The sequence below is a fragment of the Adiantum capillus-veneris genome, chromosome 13, assembly GCF_014529385.1.
Source record: "Adiantum capillus-veneris isolate H3 chromosome 13, ASM1452938v2, whole genome shotgun sequence".
Lineage (NCBI taxonomy): Eukaryota > Viridiplantae > Streptophyta > Polypodiopsida > Polypodiales > Pteridaceae > Adiantum > Adiantum capillus-veneris.
The window spans coordinates 114,512,388-114,539,903 of record NC_140943.1 but is presented as its reverse complement, the minus strand read 5'-3'; the positions used below and the strand labels follow the sequence as shown (position 1 = coordinate 114,539,903).

Below are 27,516 nucleotides of genomic sequence, written 5' to 3'. Positions count from 1 at the left end.
AGGGACATACTCACACATAGAAAGGATTAATGCCTTGGAGTATGGGCTAGATCTGCCAGAAATGACAGTTACAATCAATAAGATGGCATGATCATGAAAGATTGCCCATCACCTCCGGAGTGTGATAGAAACTCAGCTCGTTGGTTTTGTAGAGTACGTTCAAAGCATGAATGGCCTCTATATAAACCTGCACCTACTCTTGGGCACTGACGACATGAGTAGGGATGTCATAGCTGTTGTCCAGCTATGCATGATAAAGGTGATAATCTTATTCTTCCTGTTTGGACAAGCAGTGAAGTTGAGATCACATATTGTCAAGTTTGGTTCTTTGCTCTTCGTAGGTTTGTAGTAGTATTCATTTTTCGATTTCATATTTAGCTTACCTGAGGACTTAAGAATGTGTTCCGTTATAAGTTGTTGAAGTTTGATTACTAGGATTAAGTTTTTAAGATGTCTTATCCTTTTTTTGCTTTAAGTTGAGTACTTGTTTTAAGCCAAGTAAGTTGCGTCAACTTATTTTTACACAAGCCTTTTCTAAAAACATTTTTAAGTTAATAATGTTTTGTTTTATCTAGTTTTGTTTTTTATCAAACAAAGTGATTTAGTTTGTTTGTTTTGTTTGTTTTTGTTTTTCTTTTCTTTTCGTGTGTCCCTTGCTTTCATAGTTTTATGAGTGCTTTATTCCCTCTTATAATTCGTGAGTTTAGACTATTCTGAACTTATGAAGGTATATTTTTCAGTCATCTAGCGGACATGCAAATCTTTTTGATTTTCGTCCGAGTGGTGACCAGCTGTTGAGCTTCATGAAGATATATTGGGAGGGTGTGCATACCCCAACAGCTACCGATCTTATACTCATGTGTGTGTCGATGTGATTTTATGTGTGTATTACTTTTATTCCTTGGTTTAAATAAACTTTTTTTTATAAGTAATGGGTCTTTTTGTAATTTTGGTTGTATCCTGATTTATTGTGTAGAGCTTCTTTTCGTCTTGATTTTGGTTTGTTTGAGTGTTATGTCTTTTATTTTTTAATTTGTCTTGATTTGTCTATTTGTTGTTTTTTGCTTTTGATTGTGTGTGTGTGTGTGTGTGTTTGGTTGTTGTAGTGAGAAAGTTATAAATCTAACTTTGTAGATTGTATGTTTTTAATAAATAATGTTTTGCTCTTAAATCTCTTAAAAAATAAAAATAACATCTTAATTTGGGTCCTTTGGATCAAGGGTTTCTTGTGCGGTTTCATGAAATATCTCTTGTGAGAGGAGAGGTTGAGTAGTGATTCTAGCAAGGGATCACGGGCACTCGATTGCACGCTATTGTCGATGATCTTTTGAGTGTAGCAAGCAGCCTTATTTAAGGACCTCACTGCTTGGCAGTAGCCCTTCTATACAAATGAGGGGTGTGGCTAGCACCAATCTAGCCTTAGGATCTTTAGCCTTGAGGCGGGCGTTGATCTGAAACACTGACCTTACTACAAAAATGAAAAACACTTTTACTTCTTCTTCAGCTTCAACCAACAATGTTGATGACTCTCAGGTACGTCTTTTCGACCCTTCTTTCTTTTCAGTAGCTAGAAGTAGTCATAATCTGTATCAAGAAAGATTTAAGTTTTTAGCTAAGTCTAATTTGAGGAATTTGCATGTTTTTGGTGATGGTCCTATTCGTTGGGCTTCTTTTAAGAATGTCTTAGTTAGTACTCATTACACAAGTTCTTCCATGAAAGCCCTCAATCGTTTGAGGCGTTTAAGGAAAAAACATCTTGCGGTGGATCGTCCTCTAAGTCCGGTTCATACCTCTCAAGTTATTTATATTATTTATAATATTCACGATAGTTCTATGATGTATGTTGGCCAAACCTTTCGAATAGCTTTTGTTCGTTTTCAGGAACATGTAAGAGAAGCGAGAAAAGTTCAAAGTAAGAGCACCGTACGTGAAAGTGTGAAACCCTTGTATGCGTCAATAGCAAAACATGGGTTTGAGTCTTTCCGTTGTTTTCCCATTGAGCATATAGAAGGTAATTTTAGAAACTCTAAAGAGTTCTATAAATCAGCGTGGCCTCGAGAGTTGTTTTGGATGAGAACCTTGCATACTTTTTTCCCTAAAGGTTTCAACTTGGAAGGAAAGTCTTCTTTACGTAAAAATAAGACAATTTACCATAAGAAACGTATGCTTTGGCGAAGGCATCCCAAACCCGAGTTAGTTCTCCCTTCAAGTCGGTTTAAAAGAACTTGGATTCCTAAAGGTTCTCGTTCAGATCCGCCTTCTATCCTTGAAAGCAATCCAGTTGTTTTGCACAACACTATTTCTAGTAGAGTACAAGGTCTCCCTAGGGCTTCAATCTCTAGAATTGAGAGTGATGACCCTTCTAACCATAGAATTTTTGCTTATAGAGATTTCAAACGGAGATTGATTTACCTATCTAGAGCCATGGAATTGGGTTCTTTTTTTTTTATATAAAATATTTGAAAGGTATAATATAAGGATCCTATTTAAGCTCTTGTATACCCTTGAGAACTACTCGTATGAAGATTTGGAGCTAAGAGAGTCTCATAGTACTCAACTTCGAGTACTGTTAGGCAAATTTTTGAAGTCCAAATGTCCTAGTCTGAAAAATCCCTTGGTTGGAAAGAAAGATTTGTTGATAACTATCTTTACCTCCCCTGACTTAGACAAGATTGGATTAAGCTCTATTTTGAGATCTCAAGAAGCTTTGGATGCTCTCCCTCCTTGTGTGAGAAAGGTATGGAACCATCCTGTCGTAGCTTTCAAATATGTGAAAACTTTAGGACAAAAAGCTTTCAACTATAGTGACATAGGACGTAATCTTAAAAAGCAAGAGAGGCTTGCAATCTTAAGTATTGATTGCCCTTGTAGTAAATCTGCCTTTTCTTCTTACGTAAATGGAGCTTTGGGTCATGTAGTTACTGCGGATTGTTCTATCCTTCCTTCAGATTCCTTGAAAGACCTTTTCTCAAGAGGTACTAAATATAGGCCCCCTTCTTCAAACGACTCTTGCCTTCTCAAAGCCATAGAAAAAGGAATTTCTAGTTTCGTAGTAAAGTTTGAGGAGTCTTTAGGAGTTCAAGGTATTTTTACCCATTGGAAGTCTGTAATCCTCAAGAAAGCTTCTTTGAAATTAGCATCTTGCTCTCGGAACGTTTCTTCAGGAAGGAATAGCTTATCTTCTTCTGATCGTGATGCTCTTAGGAAATTTCATCGTGATTTTGTAATCTCTTATGTAGATAAGTGCTCTAATAACTTTGTTGTTACGTGCAAAAAGTTCTATTTAGAATGCTTGTTAGGTGAAGTAAACTCTTAGACTTACAGTGATTGTGATCTTTCAATGCAAGAGGTTATCTTGAAACATCAAGACTTTTGTAAGTCTTTTGGTTTCAAGTGCCAGCCTAAATTACCTTTTTTATATACCGTTTGGAAGTTCCACAAGAACCCTATAAAGCCTAGATTTATAGCTGCTTCTTGTAACACCTCTTTGACCGAGGTTTCCAAATGGCTTAAGTATTGTTTAAAAGCCATTTTACCTAGCGTAAATGAATTGTGGAATAATATGCTAAAGGAAGCAGACGTACCTACCGATTCAAGTTGGATTTTAAATGATTCAGTAGGCGTGATTCCTGTTTTAAAGTTTTTGAACTCTTCAAGAAGCCTTAAGGAGAAATCTTCTCCTTTATGTCTCCAAACTTTTGACTTTACAACGCTATACACGAAGCTAAATTTGGAGGACCTTAAATTTAGAGTCAAGTCTCTTATTTCAAAAGTTTTTGCGTACAAGCTTGAGAAGGATAGGTACAAGGCATTGCTAGTAGAAAAGTCAACGTTGAACTTTGACTTCTTATGGCTGAAAAATAAGAATGTAGATGTAGACAAAGGAAGAAAGAGATTCACCAGGATTGTAGATGACATTGACATCATATCTTGGTTAGATTTTCTTTTGGACAATTTATATATAACCATCGGCGACTCTCTTTTCAAGCAAACAATTGGTATCCCTATGGGCACCAATTGTGTTGCTGTTTTTCTTGCTAATTTCTATCTTTTTACTTATGAGTTTGATTTTATGGAGCGTCTTGTCCTTGCTAACACTTGCCCAATATTTTTGCACAAGTTATGCAATGTAAGACGCTTTGTAGATGATCTTTTTGTCCCTGACGTTCCTTCTTTTCAAGATTTTATGTACTTGAATTCGAGTTTTGTAGGCGGAGGAATTTATCCCAAGGAGTTTTGTGAACTTAACTGTACCACAAATAGTGATTGTTGTGCCTTTTTAGACCTTAAGATTTTTCAGACTCCCTTGGGATTAGAAGTAGATATCTATGATAAGCGCCTTGAACCAGAATATGCCAATCTAAAAATCATCCGCATGCCTCACATTTCTTCGAACATTTCTCTTTTAGCTAAGTATGGTGTCATTTGCTCTCAACTATTTAGATTTTCTCATCTTTGTTCTAGTAAATCTACTTTTGTTGTTCAATCTTGCCATCTTATTTCTTTACTAGTTGAAAAAGGATACTCATTCAAAAGAATCATGAAAAAAGTTCGTTCATTTTTGCATCGTAGTAAGTTTATTTTTAGTGTTTCTTCCTTTGGAATGTTCAAGATAATCAGTAGTGAATTCAATAGAAGTGGGGAGCTAAAAAGCCCACTTATTGTTTGACTTAATAACACCTTATGTTGTTGTTTTAATCTTTAGCGCTTCTAGTATTTTCACTATAGCTTGACAATTGCTAGCCTTTATCATGGCTGAGTACACCCATCACCTCCGGAGGGTGATAGAAACTCAGTTCGTTGGTTTTGTAGAGTACGTTCAAAGCATGAATGGCCTCTATATAAACCTGCACCTACTCTTGGGCACTGACGACGTGAGTAGGGATGTCATAGCTGTTGTCCAAGCTATGCATGGTAAAGGTGATAATCTTATTCTTCCTGTTTGGACAAGCAGTGAAGTTGAGATCACTTATTGTCAAGTTTGGTTCTTTGCTCTTCGTAGGTTTGTAGTAGTATTCATTTTTCGATTTCATATTTAGCTTACCTGAGGACTTAAGAATGTGTTCGGTTATAAGTTGTTGAAGTTTGATTTCTAGGATTAAGTTTTTAAGATGTCTTATCCTTTTTTTGCTTAAAGTTGAGTACTTGTTTTAAGCCAAGTAAGTTGCGTCAACTTATTTTTACACATGCCTTTTCTAAAAACATTTTTAAGTTAATAATGTTTTGTTTTATCTAGTTTTGTTTCGTAGCAAACAAAGTTATTTAGTTTGTTTGTTTGTTTGTTTTTGTTTTTATTTTCTTTTCGTGTGTCCCTTGCTTTTATAGTTTTATGAGTGCTTTATTCCCTCTTATAATTCGTGAGTTTAGACTATTCTGAACTTATGAAGGTATATTGCTCATTGTGCATATGTGGGCTGAATGCTTCTATGTTTTCACAAGCATCTTGGATTTGTGTTTCGAAAAAGAGCTTTCATTTGATACCCATATTGATATTTCTTTTTGTTAACAGTTTTTTAGAGAAGGAAGGTTCTAGAAGATTCTAGGAGGAGGATTCTAGAAGGACAAGTGGAAGGACACTTGTTGCAAAGCTTCCAAAAGTTGGAACGCTTGTCCACTCTTTTTGAACGTTGAAAAGACACTTGTTGTAAAGCTTTTCAAAAATTGGGACACTTGTCACATATGCATCAATCTTTTTGACATGTGGTTGGACACTTGTCCCTAGATTGGGACAGCCTTGGAGACCCCGCGCACGGTATCTTTAGTTGTAGCCAAGGTTGCCGGTGTGCCTTCCGTACGCGTTCTTGTTCGTGACACTCATACTCTCCCGAAGGTGGTCCTTCTAGCTAGGGCGAGTGGGGGATGGTTACGCCATAAGGTGGAGTATTTGAGACTCCCGAACCAGTGCTTCATTTGCAGGCAGATGGATCACTTAGTGAAGGCCTGTCCTCGCAGGAGATCTCGACCCACAACGCATGCGTAGCCTCCCAAGGTTGAGCATGCTTAGCAGATAGGTACCCAGTACACACAGTCTGGTACCTCAACAGAGGACAGCGATCGGACAGCTGACGGTTGGCAGCAGGTTCTCGACTGCTGTTGACAGGGACGGGCTCGCCACACTGCCTCCCCTTGTAGCCGACCTCCTACACCTCAACAGCATTGGGTTAAACAGGGAACCGTTTTGACTCCCTCCAGCAGGGCCCCCCTGAGGAGGCCCCCTCCACCTCAGCTCCACCACCTTCACCACCTCCTCTCCCTCCACCTTCAAACTCCTCCGTTCCGCCTCCTCCTCCTTCCTTTCCTCCCCCACCTCCACCCCCACCTCCGGCTCCTACTCTCTCCCCAGTGGGGCCCTCAACCTCATCACCCGACCCATCCCACACTCCTTCTTAGACGCAAGGGACTGGACACACATTTACACCGAGACAATCTCTTGGTAGTGCTTTCGCTACGAGTTGCATGGCTCGAGAGGGACAGCCCCACCTGAGGACACCACCTCTAATTCAGACCTCTCCTTTTGCAGCAGTCCCTCGGGGTTTGACTAGCTGTGACATTCGCAGACGATGAGACTTCTTCGACTATAGCTTCACACGCTTCCTTGGTGACCCTTCTCTGGACTTGGAGGAAGCTCGCTTTCGAGTTCACGTCCTCTTTTCTAACATCCATACAGCTCTGCCACATGAGCATTCCCACGCGATTTGGGATTCCTGGCTTTATTTTAATCTCTAGTGTCCCCTTAGGTCATGTGGAGTCCATAAGTTGGAACAACGTATAAAATCCTTGTTCTTTATTTTTAAGTCTCGGCTAGGCTATGCAAGTTGGTAGCACTTCTGTGCATCTTTCAATAGGGCTTTGACCTCTCTCTGTTCGGTGTTTGACCTTTAGGTCATGCCACGTCATCACTTTGTGAAAACGTCTGCTTGCCAAGTGCTCCAACAAAGCGTCTAATGATCAAGGAGAGGACAAGCCAAAGAGTTCCAGAGTAGCAGAGGAGCGAGCAAAGAAAGGCAAGAAAAAAGCAGGACTGGCAGTGAATTTTGTGGGGACAGACCCATCACAAATGGATGAAAGTATGGAGCTTTGTAGAGTGTGGGACAAAGTATGAGATCAAGAAGCCCTCATCTTCTTTGACGTAGGAGCCAAGGCCAACTTCATCTCGATTGAATTGGCAGCTTGACTTGGGATTACGCTAGAAGAAACGGGACCACCGACCGAGGTAGTTCTAGCAGCACTAGGATGGGATGTACCCATTATACCTGTCATAGGCAACTTTTTTTTTTTTCTGAGAAAAAGATCCTTCTATTAGTTAATGAAAACTGCCCATAGGGCTACATCCACCTCTGTGAGAGAGGGCTACAACAAGCATGATGGGGAGACTCTCCCAATGAAAAAAGAGCATATATACAATGAGGCTAAATCAAGAGATGGGAGGAGGGAAGAGCCACACAGGTGGATAGTAGTGCCATCTGAGCACATCCTGGACTATGGTGTAGAAAGGCCCAGGGCGCCAGAGTCGAAGAAAAGCCTCGCGGCGCTCCCGCATGCGGTCGGAGCTGCCTTGTAGTCCCTCAAGCTCTCCTCTGAGAGTATGGATCAGCTCTAGCCAAAAGTCACGAACAGTCTCTGCTGGTGGCACAGGACGAGCCTCAAAGATGCGGAAACAGTGGGCCCGCCAGATGAACCAGAGAGCTAGGCCGCTGATGAGCTCCCAACACTCCTCTCTCTCACTGCACCACTCCTGTGGAGTAATCTCTATAGCAGGCTGGAGTGTAGGTCGCCCCCCCTGTATCACTATCATCCTGCTTGTGGAAGATAGCTCAAACTGAAGTGCTGGGCCCGTGAGGGTGGACCAAGCCGCTGCCCCCCAAGTGTACTGTCGAGCCGTGGAGAGGGCAGGCATCAGCCGAAGAACACGTAGCCACACCTGCTGGGCGGAGGGACAGTCCCAAAGACAGTGACGCTGACTCTCCACCAACTGGTCACAGGCTGCACATGCGGCCGAGAGACCACTATGCACCAGCCAGCTCCCTACTGCTGTGGCTCTGTGTCCAACCAGCCACTGGAACAAGGTGACTCGCCTCGGCTGTCTGGAGTCCCACAGCCTCTGCCAAAAAGCTGCCAAGAACTCGACTGTGAGGCCCTCCTCCTGCCAATGACGTGATGCAGCGGGGGGGGCCTCTCTCTGTGCTGCAAGTATATGACGTCCAAGCTGAATAGTGTACTGAAAGAAGGGGACTCCTGGGCGGTCGACAGAAGAGAAGGGGTCCCTCCATAGCCACTCACCAGGATCCCACTGTACTCGTGCCAGTGGACAACTCTCCCAAGCCCATAGCCTCTAGTGTCCAGTCTCAAAGAGCTGCTGGGTCAGGGTCTTATGACGCAAGTCCTCCCACAGATGCCCACAACTCGGATCCTCTGGAAATAGCACTCTGCTACTTGCGGGGCCTCTACTGCAACTCGCTGTAATCGTCCCCCACCCTGAAGCTCGAAGAACAGGGCTGGGACAGTCTCTGAGCAAGCCCTGACTGAAATGAGAACCTCCAGTCGTGTGAAGGCTCCCATCCACCGGGGTGCTACTGGCTCGAGAGGCGTGAGCCACTTAGCTGGAACTAACTCTGAGATGTCCTGACACATGCTCTGCACCCCTCTCATGCCCTGCAGCTGGACAGCCTGCACCTCCTCTGACAAACCTGTGAACTCTAGCCAGTCACCTAGAGAACGCGCTGGACCTGCCGCCATGGGATCCCAAGAAACATGAGGCCGACTCCCAACCAAGTGGCCTCTCTGAGTGCTAACCATGGGGTTCCAGACGAGGGGCTGCCGTAGGCGCTCCTCCGTGCACGTCGGCTGTCTCTGCTCTAGGCCACACCGTAAGAGCTCCCAAGATCAAAGCAAACTCACAACGAATCTGTCCTCCAGTCTCCTGCCCAAACCAACTCGGCGCAGCTCTGAAAAGATCCATCTGGTCGAAGGTTGCCAAGGACCTCCTGACTGAGGCACCCTGGCATGAAGCCTTTGCAACAAGAATTCCTTCCAGGGCTCCTCGCCTGGAAGAAGTCCTCTGACGACAAACTTCCCAAGAAGCGCTCTGCTCTGCTGTGCAGGATCAAAGATCCCAAGCCCTCCCTGAGAACAAGGAAGTGTGATGACCGACCAAGCCACCTTGGCTCGGGCAATCTGAGTATTGCGACCTGACAAAAGGAAGTTCCTGATCAGCCTCTCTACCTGGCTGATACAAGAACTCGAGAAGATCCAGCAAGAAGTGATGTACCACATAGTCGCCAACAACACTTGGTTGGCAACTACTACTCTACCAGCCAGCGAAAGTCGTGCTGAGCTCCAATGTAACAGCTTTCTCCTGATGGACAGGAGAAGAGGAGCAATCTGCTGCTCGGGGGACAAGTCCAGACCAACCTGACAACCCAAGTACCGAACTGCAGTCCCTGGAGGAATCCACCTGAAACCCTCTCCTGGCATCCAATCTGGCACAGGAGCACTGCCAACCGAGAAAGCCACTGTCTTTCTCCAGTTGATCAATGCGCCCGATGCACAGCAGAAGGTCTCCAAAGCCTGCTCACATCTGTGTAGATTGGCCTCCTGGCCCTCTAAGTACAAGGCTGAGTCGTCGGCAAACTCAGCGTCCAGAAGCTCATCTCCCCGTATAGGGAGTGCTAAGCCTCTCAAACCAACCTGCTGTGACACCAAAAATCTGCTCATTGCCTCCGCATAGAACAGAAAGAGAAAAGGGGCAAGAGGACAGCCCTGTTTGACCGAACGTGTGAGCATGAAGCGCTCACCTCTACCTCCTGCCAATAGCACCTGACTATGAGCCTGTCTGTACAAAGCTGACACCCCTCTGATCCAAGCATCTGAGAAGCCCATCCTGCGTAGCGTGCCCTCTAGAAAGTCCCAGTCAACTCTATCGTATGTCTTCTCAAAATCGAGAAGAAGAATCACAAGGTCCTCCCCACGGAGCCGTGCAAAGGCAGAAGCCTCCCAAAAAGTGAAGATGTTGTCAAGGATACTACGTTCCTTGACAAAACCTGTCTGAGTCCCATGTATAAGGCTCTCCAAAAGTGGATGAATCCTCAAACTCAGAGCCTTGGCAAGAATTTTGTAGGCTGAGTTGAGAATGGTGATGGGGTGCCACTGTCGAATCTCATCCAAGGAGCCATCCTCCTTTGGAATGAGGTAAATCAGGCCCTCACTCATGCTATCCGGCATCACTCCTGTGTGCAGAATGTACTTAAAGGCACTACAAAGATCTGGGCCAAGTAGGTCCCAGTACTCCAAGAAGAAGCTGGGAGTCAGCCCATCCTCACCTGGACAGCTACCACGAGGGAGGGCCCTAAGAGCCGTGTGCAGCTCCTCAAGCTGAAGAGGTATCTCTAGCCTTTGGCGCATCTCCTCAGTCACAAGACAAGGCATCTGTGCCCAAACCTGCTCCCTGCATGCATCCTGTCTCTCTGACTCGGGCTCAGCTGACAGTAGCTCACGGTAAAAGTCAGTAGCAACTGCACGCATATCCTTTGGCTCACAAACAACTGACCCATCTGGTCTCCTCAACTGATTGACCTTGGCATGCGAGTGCCGAGGTCCCACTGTCTCAAAAAAAGCACCTGTCACTCTGTCACCCACCTGAGTCCACTGAGATGCCTGTCGGTGAAAGGCAAACTCATGGCGCCTCTCCTCTGTGCAAGCAAGCTCCTGTCGAGCCTGTTGTAACTGCTCCTCCAACCATGGACTGTGTGGATGCTGCTCCTGCATCCTCTGTAGTGAAGCAATGCCTCGTCTGAGACGCTGCTCCTCCTCTCTCAGTGTAGCCCGTCGAGCCAGAGACTCCTGGAGAAAGAAGTGGCTAAGCCGAGCTAGGCCTGAGGCCACTCTGTCTGCAGGTGGAGCCTGGCTGTCCATGCCCTCTGTCCATAGAGCGTCGATCCTCTCTCTGAGTGCTGAGTCCAACAAGACCTGCTCTGGGATGCGAAGCATCGTGCTCCCACTCCTCTGCCTGTCTGCCACTGTGAGGATCACTGGTGCATGGTCCGAGAAGGATGTCCCTGCCAGGATGCCCACTGATCCCCCCAAGTCACTGAAGTGGTCACTAGTGTAGAAGCGATCTATGCGCGATAGATTCACTCCTCCCACTCTGCGGTCCGATCTAGAGAAGGCAAGACTCTCTGGAGGCCTCACAAAGCCAGAATGCTGCCATGTATCTGAGACCCTCAAAGTCATACTTGTCAACCTCTCCAAAGCTGCTAACTCGACTCCATGCACAGTAGCATGGCTGCCTCCGATCCTGTCAGAAGGGTCCTCCAACATGTTGAAGTCCCCTCCTACACACCACTGGTCAACCTGTGGCAAAGACTCAACAATCTGTGACCAAAACTCTGCACGAGCACTCGCCACATTGGGCACATAGATGTTCAGGAAACCCACATGGCCACCCTGAACCTGCATAGTAATCCACTGAGCCCTACCTGGCACAATAATCCCTTTGCCCACAATGGCCTGTTGCAATGAGTCCGCAATAGTCATACATACCCCTCCCTGGATGCCTCCAGGTCCAAAAGCAGCTGACCGAAAGGTATCATAGCGTCCACGCAAAATCTGACCACATCGCCGAATGCGGCTCTCAGACAAATGGTGCTCCTGAAGCATAAGGAGATCAATCTCTCCTCCCACAAGGCAACGCTGAAGCTCCTGACGCAATTGGCCCCGCTGTCGCTGAAACTGGGGCCCACCTAGTCCCTGCACGTTCCACGAGACGATCCTCATGGGGAGCGAGAGAGAACAGATGCTGCTGCAGCAGCAGCAAGACGAGCTATCTTCGAGGCTGGCTTGGATGGGGAGTAATCCGCATCCGAGCGTCCTCTAGATAGCCGAGACTGCAGTGAGTGCCTGGTCCAAGCCCAAGCAGAGCGAGCCGTGCGTAAAGCAACCTCCTCTGTCCAGGAGTCCTCATGGATGTATACATAGCAAGGCAAACACTGCGTATCAGCAAAAAAGTACACCACAATGTGTCTACATCCTGCTGAGTCTGGGGGTGTCACCGCAAACTTGGCCAGTGGCCACAAAGTCTGCAGCAAGTCTGTAACGCCAAGTTCTCCCATGTGGTGAGAGAACTCAAGAACCTGTGTATGCATTGTGCAACCATCGCACCACTGAGTCGAGGGACCACTCTGTCTCAGTCCTACCACAGAGGGGGAAGGAGAAACCAACTGCTGAGTCCAAGCCTCTGTCCCCCTAGCGGCGAGGAACAAAGCGTGGACTCTGAAGCAAGCTGCCTCGTGGTCTGCTGCGGAATCGCCGAGAAAGCGAGTGAACCCGTAATCGAAGAAATCCCAGCGGCGTCGGAGGTCAATGCTCGTCAAACCACGAGGGAAAGCTGCAAGAGAAGATGTCTGAATCTGCAGAGGGGGCCGCATGAAGGGCTGACCCTCTCTCGCTAGGCGACTCGTGGCAAAGGCGCTGCCAAGAGATCTCCTAGCCGCCGGCGAGGGACCAGTCTCTTGAGCCGACTGTGGTACTGAAGCAGGAGGAGGGGGAGAAGGGGCTGGGGGGGGGGCGGGGGAGAAGAGAAACGGGGTGGGGCGACAGAGACATGGGGGGGGCGAGGTGGGGAGTGGACGGGAGCAGAGGGCGGGGGAGGGGATGAGGAGGAGGAGGGGAGATCGGAAGGCGAAGCGGCTGGCGAGGGTGAAGCGGAGGTGGAGGCTGGCATAGGGGGCTCCTCCTGCTCAAGAGGACCAAAGCGGTTCCCCGTGGGAACCCACTGCTGCTGAGTAGGCACCTGAGGGCCACTCTGAGTGCCAGGCTGTCGCTGTGGCCCCTGGCGTCGACGACCACGGGCCTACTGCCACCCCTCCTCCATTGGTGCCCCAGGCTCGGAGGGTGGCGCTGAGTCTGTGCGCTGTCGCTGGCTGTGGCTGCGGCCCAGCCTTGGCAGGCTGGGGCTGAGGCTGTGGTGCGGGTCGTGGTCTCCTCCGTGGACTGGCCTTCGCTAGGTGGCCCATCTGTCTGCAAATGAAGCACTGGTTCGGGAGACCCGAGTACTCCACACTCTGTCTAAACCAACCCCCACTCACCCGAGGCAGAAGGATGACCTTCGGGAGCGTGTGGGTATCTCTGACCAAAACTCGAACTGAAGGGATGCAAGCCGCCTTGGCAGCTACTTATGCTGCCGTACGAGGTGTCTCCAGGACAGTCCCGATGGCGGAGCCAATCCTGGACAGAAGTGGAAGGTACTCCCTCCGTAAACCCGGAAAGCAGACTGAGATGGGGATGTCCGCCTCCTCTACTAGCACATCCAAAGTCGTGTCAAAACCTTGTCGCCATAGTCGAAAGTGGGCGCGTGATGCTCGGATGGCCAATGGACTCATAGCTATGACCTTGGAGGCCATCTCGGAAGTCTCGAACTCAATCTGGTAGTACCCCCGTCCGAGAATCTGGACATCCAAGATCTTGCCGACCTCTGCGAGGAGGCGGGCCTGGAGAAGGTCTCGTAGCTCTCCTCTGCTAGGACGAGTGCCGAGAACCTTGCAGATGACAGAAGTCGCCTGCAAGCGTTCTACCTCTGCGGCAAGGCTCGCTTGCTCTGTCAGCGAAAGAGCAAGTTGAATGGTGGGCTCATCGGGGTCGGGCGAGGGGGCTTCAGGCGAGTCCCTCTGTGGTGAAGCTGGAGCCTCCATCTGTGTCTACTGCTGAGTCGAAGAAGCGGGCGGTGAAGAAAAAACCTGCAAACAAGTCAGCTAGGCACTTTTTCCGAAGAGAAAGTGCTGCCGAGCTAGGTGCAGAGGGCCTTCGGGAGCGAAGAGGATAGGGGGGGGGGAGGGGGGGGGGATGGGGGGACGGGGAGGACGAAGAGGGCAGCCGTGCAATGTGCGGGTGCACAAGCAACAGCGAGCGGGGGGATGGAGTGGGGAAGGCAAAGCGAGAGGAGGGCTGCGGGCTGCGGGTAGCGCGCAGATAGGGGGGGGCAGCGGGTGGGCTGAGGGGCAACACGCAGGAGCTGAAGGGGGTGGGGGGACAGTGTAGGGGCACGGGTGGGGGGGGGGGGGGGTAGCGATGGCGCAGCAAGGGGGGGGCGAGCAGCAGTAGCGAGCGGGGTACGCAGGTGCATCCTTGCAGATTGTCATAGGCAAACTTCGGTTGCATTGTCAGGGGTATGGAAGGCACGAGGACTTTTACATCATGCCTTTGGAAGGGAATCCCTTGTTTCCACAAGAACGGTGCTGTGGTCGACTACAGGGCGAGAGAAGCGACATTGAAGAATGAGAAGGGTAGAGATATAGTGCTTGATGTCAAATTAAGAGGCGAGTCCGTCCCTCTTGTATCGGCTTCGCTCATTTCGAAATTAATAAAATCCAATCTTTTTGTTTACTCGACCTACTTGCATGAGTAAATGATAATAAAAATTAAATTTGTTCGATCTTGAGAAGAAACGACACGATTTTCTGCAAGGTCAAGCCGATTGCCTGTCTGAAGACTTACGGGGAGAGTTACCTCCTCAACGACCTGAAGATCACACCATTGATTTAATTCTCGGAAACACGCCACCAAACCGGCCACCTTGTCGAGTTAGCAAAGCCCAAAACGAGAAAATTATGAAGCAAGTGAAAGAGCTTTTAGAGAAGGGTCTAATTCAGGCCAGTACATCCAGTTACTGTTCGCCAGTGTTGTTGGTATTGATGTAAGATGGATCTTGGAGAATGTGCATTGACTACAGAGCTCTCAGCAAGATCACCATCAAGAATAGATTTCCAATACCAAGGATCGATGATATATAGGACAAGTTATGAGGTTCTACATGTTTTAGCAGATCGACCGAAAAAGTGGCTATCATTAGATCAGGATTGCTCCTGGAGATGTATACAAGACCGCGTTCAGGACGTCCTTTGGATTGTACGAGTATTTGTTGGTCTCATGAATACTCCTGCAACGTTCAATAGGATGATGGACAGGATATTTCGAGAGTTCGTGTCATTTGTGGGCACCTTTTTTGAAGACATCATCGTCTTCTCCAAGAGTGAGGCAGAGCACAAACACCATCTGTTATAGGTTTTCCATGCACTACGGCAACATCTATTGGTGGTTAATGGAAAAAAGAGAGTTTTTCCTGCCAGAGATACACTTTTTGGGACACATTGTCTTTGTGGAGGGTGTAAAAATGGACGCGGCCAAAGTTGATGTTAGAGTTACACCACTGTTGCTTCTCCTTTTTGTATGGCTAGTGATTGTCCCGTGTTGGCCACCCATCGCACATCATGTAGATTGCATGGGCGGACACTTTTAGCACGTGTTCGGCTTGTCATTTTCTAAGCCTGGCTCGGTGCACACATTTTTAGCCATTTTTGGGCTTTTATGTTTTTTGCACCAGTTACACATTTTGCCCTACCTCAACCTAAGATTCTATAAATAGAATGCTTAGGGTCTTGTAGTCACTCAGATTGAGATTGTGTACTGAGAGCATCACTTGCAGAGCACTAGTGTTCTCTCTCTCTCTCTCTCTCTCTCTCTCTCTCTCTCTTCGGCGCGTGTGGCTCACACTCTTTCTGTTGCTCACTCTCACATGGTATTAGTCGCCACGAACGGAGAATCTGGCATTGATCTCTCCTCCTGAGGCTAGCGATAGCACTTCTGCTGGTTTCCATCGCGGCAGGACTCTAAAACGCTGATCATCGTTTTTCAGCCCTAGCGTTTTTTTGCAAGAACAGCCAACGTTTTTGCATCTGTAGCCTGATCTGCACTCCCAAGTCCTAGCGCTTCCCTCCTGCAGCAGAATCGCACCAAACCGGCACAAAAAATCTGCTAGCGTTTTTGCAACACTTACCGTTTTTGGACAGATCCGCGTTTTGCAGATCTTGCTGCGTTTTTCCGTGCTTTGCTGGCGTTTTTGGTGATTTGCGGCTTTTTTCACAAAACGCTGATCTTGTGCACCTAAGGGAGTGACCAAGGAACACTTAGGAGTCTTCTTCACTGCCTGGAACTTACAGATGTACACCTTGGACAGGTATCTACACCCAATTGGCTCCATTTTCCATACTTAGTACTTGCTGTTTTTTCTCTGTTTTCAGCCCCTCGACGGCTGAAAAGTGCGAGACCCCACTCTGCGACGCTCCTGCACCGACCGGTGGCGTACAAGCACGTTGAAATCTCTATTACAACAGCATTTTCAGCACCCTTTGCAGCGTTTTTTGGGCGGACAGCACGCTGAATTTTTACCTCTTGTGCGGTTGAATCATCCCTTGCTCATCTGGACACCACCCGGTGGTTGTCCGTGTGGTTATCTTGGACTGCTACAGCCTTGGGAATGGTACCTTCATCGACGACTTGCGATCTTATCGATCTACCTTTAAGGAGGTAACAAGAAAGGTAAAGGTAAGAAGAAGAAGAAGAACAAGGACATCGAATGTTACCATTGCCACAAGAAAGGGCACAAAGAATCAGAATGCTGAAAGAAGAAGCGAAACGAGGGCAACAGGGAGAAATAGACAGCCTTGACTGTAGTTGTAGCCTCTCACGAGACGGCGGGGACCGCTCTTGTCGCGACGACGGACCACGCTCTTGCTATATTGTAGTCAGGTACTTGGGTTGTTGACAGGGGAGCCACCACTCACATGACTCCCCAATAGTCATAGTTTAGGTCTCTCAGGGAGACTCACAAGCAGACCGTCACTATGGGTGACAACCATGAGATTCCAGTGTCTGGCACAGGCCAAATTACCCTCTTTCGTTCTATCTCAGACCCGAAGTTCAATTCAGTGAAGGACTTTGCACAGTGGTGCAAGTCAGAGAGCATCCAACGCCAGCTGACTACTAATGACACTCCTTCTCAGAACGGAGTTGTTGAGCGGAAGAATCGGACTATCATGGAGATGGCTCGTGCGATGCTTGCGCATGCTTCTTTGCCTCGGGTTTACTAGGCAGAGGTGTGCAACACAACGGTTTAGATCCAGAACCGTTCTTCTACCCATGCTTTGCAGGACATGACTCCTTATCAGGCTTACTATGGGTGCAAGCCCTCGGTCTCACACTTTCAAGTTTTTGGGTGTCCGGCCTTTGTCCATGTGCTAAAGGAGAAGCGACAGAAGAAGCTCATCTTCCTGGGCTATTCAGGAGAGTCTGACGGATACCGACTTTATGATTCTGATGCCAAGACCACAGCAGTTAGCCGTGATGTGACTTTCATGGAGCTCTTGAGCACACTTGCAGAGGGGGCATCATCCAAGCCTATACCTTCCCTACCTCCTCCTCGTCCACCTCCTACACTTGATCCTCACCCTGTTTCTGTTCCTGTTCCCTCTACACCGCAGCCAGTTACTTCACCCAATCATGCCATGTCAGATTCCGATTCTGATATGGATGATGGTTCTCCTTGGGTGGAGGCGGTCCCACCTCGCAAGGAGAAGTTAGTTCTTGGTTGGCTCTACTCTACGGTTTCTTCCTCTGGCATCACGAAGTTACCAGACTCGCCAAACCCTGACAGTCTCGACATTCTGCACGCCTCAAGAACATGCAAGTTTATGATGGTGCAGAGTTCGTGAACTTTGCACTCATGTCTCAGATTCAGGCTTCACCAGTTGAGCCTTCCTCGGTGGAGGAAGCACTCCAGCATGATTGCTGAAAGCGTGCCATGCAGACAGAGATGGACGCTATCGAGTGGAATAAAACCTGGACTTTGGTTCCCATGCCCAACAAGCGGAAGGTGGTTTCTACAAAATGGATTTTCAAGACAAAGTACAAGGCCAATGGTTCCCTCGACAAACATAAGGCGAGACTTGTTGCTCGGGGTTTCACACAGTGACAAGGCGTGGACTTTGATGAGATCTTTGCTCCCACTACTTGCATGACTACCATACGCACAATGTTTGCTCTCGCAGCCAACTTTGGTTGGTCTATCTTCCAGATGGATGTCAAAAGTGCGTTTCTGAATGGAGATTTGGATAAAGAAGTTTATGTGGAGCAACCTCGTGGGTTTCGCATACCAGGCAAGGAGGATTGGGTCTTTCAGTTGTGGAAAGCATTGTATGGACTGAAGCAAGCTGGATGACAGTGGTATCTCACACTTGACCAATTTCTTGTGAAGCTAGGGTTACGGTGTACCTCATCAGATTCCAACTGTTATGTTGTCTCTGATGGCTCTTTGGTTGCGATAGTGATTGTCTATGTGGACGATCTCATTTTCACAGGCTCATGGACCAGCAAGATCAAGTTGATCATGAAAGCTATGGAGACGCGTTTCGAGATGGCTGATCTTGGGCTTCTTCACTATTTTCTTGGATTCCAGATTTTTCAAACACCAGACGGCATCTTCTTTTCTCAGCGGAAGTATGCGAATGCTATCCTGGAGAGATTCTAGATGATAGGCTGCAGACTGATTGACACTCCTCTTGAGCTCGGAGAGAACGTATCGCTTCATGATCCTTCCCCACGGATTGGCTTGGAGTAGTATAGAAATGTTGTGGGCTGCCTCGTATGGCTGACTTATTCCCGACCAGACATCTGTTACACAGTTTCTGTCCTCAGTTCCTTCAATACCTGACCTCGTCAGCGACATTGGCCGTGTGCCCAACGTACTTTGTGGTACATCAGCCGCACCTTGGACCATGGTGTGTTCTATGGTCGTTCCAAGGGTTGCACCTTACTTGGTTGGTGCGATTCAGATTGGGCAGGAAATCCAGATACTCGGCGCTCTACTACAAGAGTAGTTTTCACACTCGGCTCGGGACCCATTTCATGGAGCAGTAAGCGGCAACCCACCGTTGCGCTATCTTCTACAGAGGGGGAGTACAGAGCAGCTTGCTATGCTGCTTCTGAGGCCATATGGCTACGGAGATTATTGGGAGATAAGGTCGGATCCACGTAAGCCATGATCGGAGATGGGCAAGGCATACTTGCACATGATTGAGGGCATTTACAACACCGGAGACATCTTGGCCGGCGCTAGCGACGCAGTGATTGTGTCCATCCCCAAGAAGGGCGATTTGACCAATATTGATAACTATCTTGGGATCGCGTTAATCTCCGTTGCCATAAAAATCCTCACTACGGTCGTGATTAGGTGGATCACTAAGATACTTGAAAAGAGGAACTTCTTCAATTCCGGCCAACCAGGATTCCGCACTAATGAGGAATGCATAGCGCAAGTTGCATGTCTGAAGGAGATCCTGAAACTCTGTCATAAGGATGGGAAACCAACCTATGCGGCCTACATTGATTTCAAGAAGGCGTACGACACAGTACCGCACGAGGCGTTGTTCCTAAAGCTTGCTACGGCTGGCCTGCAAGGTCGAGCACTTAGATTTTTCCAAGCGCTCTACAGGTCCACCTCTGTTAAAGTCCGACACATGGAACAACTGTCGGATTCGATTCCGATGCAGCGGTGAGTCCGCCAAGGATGCCTCGGATCCCCCTGTCTATTCAATATATACATTAACAATATTTTAGACGTAGATGGGGAAACATGGGGCTTGGAAGTACCTAACCTCCTCAAGAGAATTAAAGGACTTCTTTTTGCTGACGACCTGGTTCTACTTGCTGACTGTCCTGAAAGCCTACAAACGAGCCTTGACAAGGTAAGTGAATGGGCAAAGACCTGGGGCATGACCTTTGGAATCGATAAATGCATGGTCACGGTGTTCCACGGAGACCTGCAGGATCTCTCGAGTCTCTATGAGGATCTTTATTCTGGGTGGTGAGATAGTTGTAGTAGGTGAAACGTACAAGTACTTTGGCATCGACGTAGACTCGACCTTTTCCATTGAACGCATCGTCAAGGAGTGAGCGGACAAGGGGAGGAAAAGCCTATTCGCATGTCAGCACCTACTGGCAAACCGAGTCATCCCTATATGGTCTCGACTGACTGTTTTTAAGGCGTGTGTGTATCTAGTGATTTGTTATGGCGCGAAAATTATGGGGGCCCACGATCAGCGTGTCCTTCACTCTTTGTAGCACCTTGTCGCCACCGGGATGCGAATGTTACTCGGAAAGGGAGCAAGGTCAACCTCTGTAGGGACGGCAACTCTCCATCACGAGTTTAACATACCACCCGTACCTGCCTTTTGTGGGGGACAACGAGCAAGGGCTTTTGACAAGTACCGCTCGGTTTCATCTACCTGGATAGGCTCCTTGGTAAACAAGAAGCCTAAGAACCAACCGTTCAAGAAGTGGACTTGGACGACAAGAACCCAGAACTAGATGAATAAGTATATCCCAGCGGCTGACTTTAGCTCAGTTCGCTACCACGCATGGTTAACAAGTGGGACGAGAGGCATTCGTGCCTGGCGTTGGAGCCCTATAAGGAGGCCGGCTTTAAACAAACGCGTGGATACCTGCTGTAGCTCAATAGGAGCACTATAGTGAATAGGAAGGAGGAGAGAATGCTGGCTCTCGCGAGAGTAGGTGGGCTCAAACTGGCTGATAGTTACATGCGCGGACACAGCATTTGCATGCTGTTGCTCCCAGTTAGAGGGTCGTTCGCTTTCGCATTTGCTGATGAACTGTTCGGCGGTTGATGAATCTAGGGGGAGATGGCTAGACCGATTCAACTCCACCTTCATCGCAATCGACCCTTCGTTGGACCCTGAAGAAAGGACCGTCATCCTCCTTGGTGGGGAGGCTCGCGGGAAGCGGATGCCCTTCTGGGTACGCCGCGATCCGCATTCGAGGGACGGAACCGCAGGGCACGTGCCTGTGGCGAAGTTCCTCGGTGAAGTTGTACCCCGATACTTGGGTGCTCTGCATAGGCGGATGGGGAGATAATACTCCCCTTCCTATGCTGTTATTTTGAATCCGATCCCTTCCGGGGGAAATGACGTAATTCTCCCCAAGCGAAGCCAGATGAGCTACAATAGTGCCCAAGTGCCATTCCCCCCCGGGGGGGTCAACTTCACCTAAAAGGGGTTGGGAGGTGCAAAAGGGAGACACCACCAACCTCAGCGGACGCCACCTGTGAGCCGACGCCCTTCCAAGCGGGTATGGCATTTCCTAGGGGAAAACCGTTGGGTTTCAAAGGCAGTTTAGTGAGGTGAGCGATAAGTTACCTGGAGGAGGCAACTCCAAAGGAAAGACCGAAGCAAGTCCCGCAGTACCTGGGCCTCTGAACAGAGGTACTTGGTCGCTGTTATGCCCAAATCAAGTTGGCGAAATGGGTCTCTCAAGGGAATAGTCATCGCCCTAAGAGTGGAGATAATTCTGGCCTCTCGTAGTCCAGAGGAAACTAGTGACAAAAGCGTCTGCCTTCGGTTTCTGGGTGCATAGTCCTGGTCGTTCTTCTTGTATACTTTTTTGGTGTATGAGGGGAGCGGCCGGGCGTGCCCTACCCAACTCCGAAAACAAAACAAAACAAAACTGGGAGAGTTGTGTTTTCCCCAGACTGCTACGACTTGTCTTTTGTGCGACAATCAGAGTTGCATTGCTATTGCCAAGAACCCTATCTTTCACGCTCGGACAAAGCACATTAACGTGCAGTACCACTGTTCGGGAGCGGGTTTTGGCTGGAGATCTTCATTTGGAGTATGTTCCTACAACGGACAATGCAACATACATCTTCACGAAGGGTGTACCTCAGTGGACTTTGGCTTCTCAACCTTCGACTCCTCTGTGTTGTCTCAGCATCCAGTGCTGAAAGGGGGTGTTAGAGTTACACCACCGTTGCTTCGCCATTTTGTACGGCTAGTGATTGTCCCGGGTTGGCCACCCACCGCACATCATGTAGATTACATGGGCGGACACTTTTAGCACGTGTCCGGCCGGTCATTTTTTGAGCCTGACTAGGTGTACACATTTTTAGCCATGTTTGGGCTTTTATGTTTTTTGCACCAGTTACACATTTTGCCCTATCTCAACGTAAGATTCTATAAATAGAATGCTTAGGGTCTTGTAGTCATTTAGATTGAGATTGTGTATTGAGAGCATCATTTGTAGAGCACTCGTGTTCTCTCTCTCTCTCTCTCTCTCTCTCTCTCTCTCTCTCTCTCTCTCTCTCTCTCTCTCTCTAGCGTTTTCGGTGCACTTGGCTCACACTCTTTCCGCTGCTCACTCTCACAGTTGAAACCATTTGAGATTGGCTAGATTTGATGAATGTACATGAAGTTTGAAGCTTTTTGGGTTTCTGCTCGTATTACCGGCAATTCATTCAAAAGTTTGTGGAGATTGCTTCTCTGTTACACATTCTAACACAAAAAGGGGTTCCTTCTTCTTTGGGGACCATTTGAGATTGCAACATTTAAGACTCTAGAAGCAAAGTTGACAACTGATCCAGTGTTGGTATTTCCAGATTTGCAAAAGCCATTTGAAGTTTACTGTGATGCATGTGGTTGCAGTCTAGGAGTGGCCTTAATGTAGGAGGGCCATGTTGTAGCTTATGAGAGCAGAATGTTCTTGCGACTAGAGCGGGTTGCACAGATTTATGAGAAAGAGCTATTGGCAGTCATCCATGCTCTTACTCAATGGCGCCATTTTCTACTCGGAGCCGATTTTACAGTGTTCACCAATCATGAGATTTGCGATACTTCTTGTCCTTGAAACAACTTTTGGGGACAAACAAATGAGGTAGGCAAATATTTTGTCGCAATTTCATTTTCAGATCGTCCATTTTAAGGGAAGAAGCACTTGGTGGTAGAAGTGTTGTCTCTCAAGCCACAGATTTTGGCGATTCACCATTAGAACTTTGAGGATATGGTTGATGAGTTCACCACGCATCCAGATTTTGCAGACATCTTTGACCGGTTACAGATTGGGAGACCGTTGCAGGTTATTCTCTGAAGGAAGGCTATTTGATGCAGAAAACTATGTTGTATGTTACTCGGGGGTTGAGGAACAAGGTTTTCATAGAGTGCCACTGTCCACCATTTTTAGGCCATCGCGGCATAAACACCACTTTGAAAGGTGCGGAGCATCATTTCTATTGGCCGAGGCTCAAAAGGATGTGGACGAGTTTATCATAGTTTCTTAGTATGCCAAAACGTCAAGTTTGATAGGTTTAAGGCACCGGGTCCACTACAACCTCTACCTATTCCCAGCCGACCTTGGGAGAGCATAGCCACGGACTTCATTTTTGATATTCCCAAGGCTCAGAGTAGGCATGATGGCATTTGGGCAGTCATCAACCGATTTAGCAAGTAGACTCACTTCATTCTGGTAAAGTAGATAGTTAAAGCTGACCATTTGGCTAAGCTGTTTGTCTCGCAGATCTTTTGATTACATGGTATGCCCGAGTCTATAGTTTCAGATAGAGATCCCTGCTTTATGAGCTTGTTTTGGAGGGCAATCAAGGAATATATTGGCGCACTGCTACAATTCTCGTCCTCGTTCCACCCACAGATAGATGGGCAATCGAAGATAGCCAATTTAGTGGTTTTGCCTACAACAACACGCTTCATATGTCTATGGGGAAGACACCATTTGAGATTATTGAGTGTCAAGAAGGTTCCACCTATTCTGAGCACCAAAGATAAGATTTTTGAAGCAGATTAGTACACACAGGATCTCGACATCGCTTTTGCTAAGATATGGGAGGCTCTGGAGAAGTCTCAAGCACGGCACAAGAAGGCAGCAGACAAGCATCGACGTGACTTGCTGCTGAAGGAGGATGGTTGGGTCCTATTACGGTTTGAGAAGGCACGCCTACGGAAACGAAAGGGTTAAGGAGCGGCTTTTTCCAAAGCCAAGTATTCGATACTATGACCCTTTCCAGATTCAAGAGAAGATCAATGATATATCCTTTAGGCTCAAGTTACCAAATACTTGGAAGATTCACAATGCATTTCATGTGAGTCTATCGAGACCTTTTGAAGGTGAAGTGCCAATGGAGAGGGAGTCAGAGGAGCAGCCCGAAGTGGAAGAGACAGAGGAGATTCTCATTCCAGAACAAGTCCCGGCTCACAAGGAAAGGAAAGTGAAAGGTAAGCTAACACACCGGTATTCAGTCAAGTTTAGGAACCATCCGGCTTTGGATGCCAAGTGGATGGAGGAGGAGGACCTAGCAGATACTCCTCAGATTTTACAACTTTACCTTGAAGCTTTTGGTTTAGCAACTACTATTCCAAGAGTTATCGATGAATCAACAGGTTGAATTTGGTGTGGTGCGGACCGCACAAGAGGGGAGTTACTTCGCTCCTTTGTCACAGGTTACCTCGATGGAATGAAGTCACTGATTTCTTTTTGAGATTTCAGGGATACTGATAGGTTTGAATGACTTTATGTAAGTACTTTGAAATGGGAATTCCTAAAAATGAATCTGTTACATGTGCTCTCTCATGTGTGTATTGTTTGAGTGCATGTTTGAAAGACATAATGATTGCAACCTGTCTTGTTCACCTGAGGTGAAACCGGCCTATACTTTCAAAAAGGGCGGTAAACCTTAGACTTAAACTTTATTTGCTTTCACCCATTTAATTTGTCGCCCACTTTACCTGTACTTTCAAGACACAACAAAGGGGAAACTGATACAGGTTGCTAGATTGCACCTGTATGAGAAGACCGACACCAGATTGGCCCCTAAATCGGCACCCCTTTCGGTATTTCTTTATTCTTTAAAAGAGGGAATAAAAGCTGTGGTTCCCTACAAGCTGCCCCGCACAATCTGGGCTGAATTTCATCCGTTCTGCCGATTTCGGCAGCATAACTGTATTAGGACCCTTCACAGTCAGTATCCCCACGCATTAGATGACTTTCCCGACGCATACGGACACTTTGCAAAACCTGGCGAGAATCTGCAGCACGCTGAATTCTCTGTTTTCTGCCCTGAAAATGTGCCAGATCACTTGTACAGTGGTCCCCTTGCGTCCCCGAACCTCCTGGGGGTATTAGGGTCCGTTTAGGGCCGAAACCCTAAACCTGCAAAAATACACAGCAGGCTGTAATTCACTGTATCGGGCTCCGTTTCGCGTGCCGGTCGCATCCGTAGCAAGTCCTCGAGCTCCCGCAACGAGATTTAGTCAATCAAGACATCTGTCAGAGATCAGCGCGGTCTGGGTGTGATTGCTAAATGAGTTACGATGATCATGATTCTCATCTAAGATATTGACAAGGATAGTAATGTGAATGTTTAGTGATTGTGGTCTTTGTGCAAGTGTTGGATATATGTGGTCTAGTATGTTGGTACTTAGAGTTAGTGTCTGTTGAACTAATTTTTGTCCTATGTCTGTTTTGCAGGAGTAATCGAGAGCGATTACAATTCTTCAAAAGGGGGGTATATGACATGGCATGGCCTAAAGTATAGAGATCGGACACAAAAAGAGCAAGAATCCTAGTGAAAGAGCCAGCAGAAGTTTGACCAACTAATGGAATTCAGTCGAGAGGGGCAAATTTTATAGGAACTCACATATAAGTTGTACCAACTCATGGTACCCTGGTCAAGGGGCCTAAAACCTAGTAAATAGAGCAGGAGGTCAAAAATTGTGTAGCGCGTGCTGATGTGGCAAACCATATGGACATCGGCGATTTGCGGAAGCTTGATTGGCAACTGCGTTCGGATAGCCCCTAGGGCGCTAGCTTTTGGGTTTCAGACGCTTTTAGACTACCTGCTTTTCATGTACTGCTTTTGGCGAAGGTCCTTTATAAGAATTTCCAATTCCCCTCTTCCGACACATTTGCTTGGGAGCACTGCGGAGAGAGAGAGGACCCTCGGACATTGTACTTGTTGAAGCTTAATAATAAAGAAGTGCTGAGAAGGGGCGCCCGTCTTTGGGGCCAGTACTTCTGGGCGTAGAACTCTACCGTGCCGTGTCGTCTCTCCCTCTCTCTCAGATTTGTTCAGTTTTTCCAATTTCTCTCGCGTGTGTTGCACTAGATCTTTGGCTAGGGGTGTCCAAGTCTACTACAGAGAAAGAGAAGGCAGCTTTTAAAAAGCTGAAAATTGCACTCACTTTAGGCCTAGTTCTCATCATCCCCTACTTGGCAAAACCATTCGTGGTTGAAGCAGATGCTTGTGGCAATTGCATTGGTGTTGTGCTCAATCAAGAAGGCCATGCAGTAGCTTTTGAAAGCCGATGGCAAAATGTTGCAGAGGAGAGGTATTATATTTATGAGAAACAGCTTTTGGCTGTTGTTCATGCTTTGGAAGGTGCAAGAAGGAGAGCCTCATCCAAATTATTGCATCAAAGTTGGATACCTCATGATGGATAATCGCCTTTGTGGAACTCTTCCTCTTTGTCAAAAAGTGTTGAAAGAGAGTCATGAACCTCCTTATGCAGAACATAGAGGAAGGGCAACCACTCTAAGCGCCTTGCAACGTTTCTTCTATTGGCCAACATTACAAAGGGACATATACAATTACATTGACGAATGCTTGGTATGTCAAAAATCAAAGTTTGATAGACAGAAGGCTCTTGGATTGCTGCAACCTTTACCTGTCAGATGGTCCTTTGGAGTCTATTACGATGGATTTCACTATACGAACTCCAAGGACACCACAATGTAATGCTATGATTTGGGTCATCATTGACAGGTCCAGTAAGCAAGCACATTTCATTTCTTTGCACAAAACTTTGAAGTCTTCACAAGATGCATGGCGTTTTATACAACATATTTTTAAGCTGCATGGCATGCCTTCAAAAATCATTTTTGATAGGGACTGCAAGTTTACAAGTAATTTGTGGGGTGCTTTATTTGAGAATTTGGGAACAACCTTAAAGTTCTCATGCACAAACGGATGGGCAAACCGAAGTCATGAATCTCACTCTCTTTGATAAGTTAAAAGCTTATGTTTGAGAGAAGAAGTCGCAGTGGGAAAAGTACCTACCTCTACTGGAGTTTTCCTACAACACGAGACACTCTCGTACAAGGAAGGCTCCAAACGAAATAATCCAGGGAAGAATAATACCTCCACCTATTATTTGTACCAAAGACAAAATTTATGCCGCTGATGAGTGTGTTTCAGACTTGAAGACAACTATGGCTCAAGTCCGAGCGATGATCAAAGCCTCCCATGAGCGACAAAAGAAGCAAGCAGATAAGTGAGGAGGGCACGGGTTTTCATAGATGGACAATATGTTTTACTAAAGTTTGAGAAGAACAGGTTAAAGCAAAGTTCAGGGCCAACAAAGTCTTTTCCAAAGCTGTCGAAAAGATACTTTGGACCTTTCAAGGTCATCAAGAAATTCAATGAAGTACGCTACAAGCTAGAACTCCCAAGTTATTGGAAGATACATAATGTATTTCATGTAAGCTTATTAAAGCCTTACGTGGGACCAATACCAAAGGATGCCATTACAAAGAATTCTCAGAAGTTGAAGACACAGAGAAAATTATTGAACACGAAGAAATCCTCTCCATAAGGATGAAACTACAAGAAGTGGCCTTGTGGCACATAAATTTCTTTGAAGTTCAAAGACTTACCCACAACGGACGCCAAGTGGGTGGATGAAAATTCATGCAAACTTACCCTGAAATTCATGTAGATTTATCCTACAATACGAAGAAGCTTTGTAGCTGAGGACAACTAATCAAGAGCAGGTGGGCTCTCATAACTCAATAGACAAAATCTTGTATCCTTTTTCTAATATTGCTCATTTTTTT

At 47.0% G+C, this 27,516-nt stretch overlaps 1 protein-coding gene across 3 annotated transcripts in view; it reads left to right on the top strand.

Annotated features, from left to right (window-relative positions):
* Positions 1 to 27,516, top strand: part of LOC147444687 (RNA helicase family protein) — a 132,499-nt gene that overhangs the window by 16,762 nt on the left and 88,221 nt on the right. The window lies entirely within an intron of this gene.